Genomic DNA, 2716 nt, shown 5'->3' with positions numbered 1-2716 from the left:
TTGAGTCTTGTACTGAGACGTGCAGGATAGGGCATCGGTTAGAAAGTCCACCCCCCGGGATATATTTCAGCTCAAAGTTAAATCTTTTGAAGTAGTGCACCCACCTGACTTGCTTAGGGGAAAGCTTACTGGGGGGGTTTCAGGGCTTCCAAGTTCTTACGATCAGTCCATACCTCGAAAGGGTGATTTCCCCCCCTCCAGGAACTGTCTCCAGGTTAGTAATGCCCATTGTACTGCAAAAGCCTCTTTCTCCCACACTGCCCATCTCTGCTCTATCTTGCTCAGTTTGCAAGACATGTACATGCACGGCTGCAGGTTTCCTTCCTTGTTGCTTTGGAGGAGCACAGCTCCCACTGCCACATCACTAGCATTCGCCTGGATGACAAAAGGCTGCTCAGGATTCGGGTGTTTTAAAACCGGCTCCGCAGCGAATAATCTTTTCAATTTCTCGAATGCCATTTGACAGTCCATTGTCCAGTTCAAGGGTTGGCTTGGCCGGGGCTTCTCCCCCCCCTCTCCCGGTTTTCAATAACTCAGTAATGGGCAAGGCAATCTTGGCAAAGGAGGGGATGAATTGACGGTAGAAATTTGCAAACCCCAGAAAACTCTGTAGTTGCTTCCAAATCCGGCAGGCTTTCCACTCCAATATAGCTCTCACTTTCCCCGGGTCCATTTCTATCCCTTTGCTTGAAATGCAATAGCTCAAATAGTCCAATTTGGATCTGTGAAATTCACATTTCGACAACATACAGCTCAGCAATCAGTATCTGACTACGAGTTTCACATGTTTCTCCATGGTTTCAGTGTAAATAAGTATGTCATCAACCCCTTTGTAGAGGTTCTCATGTAGCACCTCATTTATGAGTTGCATGAACACTGCAGGGGCTAATTGCAATCCAAATGGCATCACCTTGAACTAGTAACTCCCCAAGGGATAGTTGAAAGTAGTCTTCCACTCATCACCTTCCTTAATCCTCACTCGGTAATATGCCTCTCTTAAATCCAGCTTGGTGAACATCTTTCCCTTGGCTAGGTGACCCAGCATGTCCTTCATCGGGGATAGGGGGGGGTACATATTTTCCACACACTCTGTTAATCCCCCTAAAATCCATGCACAATCTCAGGGACCCATCTTTCTTTTCTTTAAATAGAACCGGGGCAGCAACTCTTGATTTCGTAGCTTGAATGAAACCCCTTGCCAAGTTCTTATCAATATAGGCTCTTAGCTCCTATCATCTCCTTTGGAGTCATGGAGTACATTTTTGGTTTGGGCAGTTTTGCCCCAGGCAAGATTTCAATGACACAGTCTTGGGGTGATGGAGGGGGCGGAGAATATCACATTCCTTTTTACTGAACACCTCCATGAGGTCCTTGTAGTCTCTGGGAACAGTGCACTCCTCCTCTCCTCTCTCCGAGGCTCCCTTGCTGCGCTGAGCGGGTTTTGCTTCCTCGAGTTGCTTTCCTTCCCTGCTGGGCTTCCCCTCGGTCTGCCATCTGATGACCATTCATTCTATGGATCTCTCCCATTAAATTCTAGTGCTGCATTTTGCTAACCAGGCTAAGCCTAGGATCATCTCTTCAGCCATCTTTGGAGGAACCACAAAACGAATGATCTCCCGGTGCTTCCCCATCTCCAGCTGTACTGGTTCAGTTAAGAGAGAGGCAGCCTCTCCCCCGATTAGTGAGCCAACTACCTGCTTGAACCTAAAGGGCTTCTTTAACTTCCTTATGCATAACCCCAATTTTGAACTACAGTCTTGTTTATCAGGCAATGAGAACTACAGTCTTGTTTATCAGGCAATGAGAGTCTATGAGGGCTCTCACTACTCCCTCCGCCCTCTTCCGGGGAGCTTTAATGCTTATTTTGACCTCAAGGTGATTTACAGGTCCACTCACCATAGGATCGTCTTCCCCCTTGCTCTCATTGTTGTACAAGATCATTTGAGGCACCTCTTCAGTCGGAGTTCAATCCCCTCCATTACCTGGTGGGGAGTCCTCAACGACCCTGATCTCTGGGTGTGATTTCTCCTTCCCCTTTTTGGGAGGCTTTTTTGGTTTCACAGGTGCTGGTGTGGCTGGACTTGCAAGGGGAGCTGGCACTGTGCACATCACAGTGCGATGGCCTTCCTGACCACAAGGAAAACACATGATAGGTGCATGCTCTGGTTACCTTGCAGGTGCACCAATAGCCGCCATTGGCAGCTTCCTCATCAGGGGTTGTCTCTCTTGGGGTTTCTTTGAACGAGATCCAGCGCCCATACTTGTACAGTATGTCAAATCCACCTCTACTGTGGTGACCAACTGATACCAGTTGTCAAGCTGATTAGGGATGCCCCTGGCCAGGCACAGCTGGAATAGATCACGACTCAGCCCTTCCCGAAAGAATTGAGAAGAGCTGCTCCAGCCAGTGTCTCAATTTTGCCACGACCCTGTGAAATTCACGGATGTACTCACCACTGGTCTGGTCCCTTGCCTGAGTCTCCTGACTGATTTCCGCTTGCTGGTTCTGTGCAGGATCTCTGAAATGTGTCGAAAGACTCCCCAGTAACACGTCTGGAGTGGCTAGCTCAGAGGCATCCTCATTCAAGATTAGTCACTTGGGCTGCCTCATCTGGGTAGTTATTCCCATGGCAATCAAGGTGGGACCAGACCTGGTTCAGGAAAAATGCCAATTTCTCAGGGCTTCCATTGAATATTGAGCTCAGTAGGGGTATCC

The sequence above is a fragment of the Protobothrops mucrosquamatus genome, unplaced genomic scaffold (genome assembly GCF_001527695.2).
Source record: "Protobothrops mucrosquamatus isolate PMUCROS unplaced genomic scaffold, P.Mucros_1.0 scaffold4398, whole genome shotgun sequence".
Classification (NCBI taxonomy): Eukaryota; Metazoa; Chordata; class Lepidosauria; order Squamata; family Viperidae; genus Protobothrops; species Protobothrops mucrosquamatus.
This window is presented reverse-complemented; position numbering follows the sequence as displayed.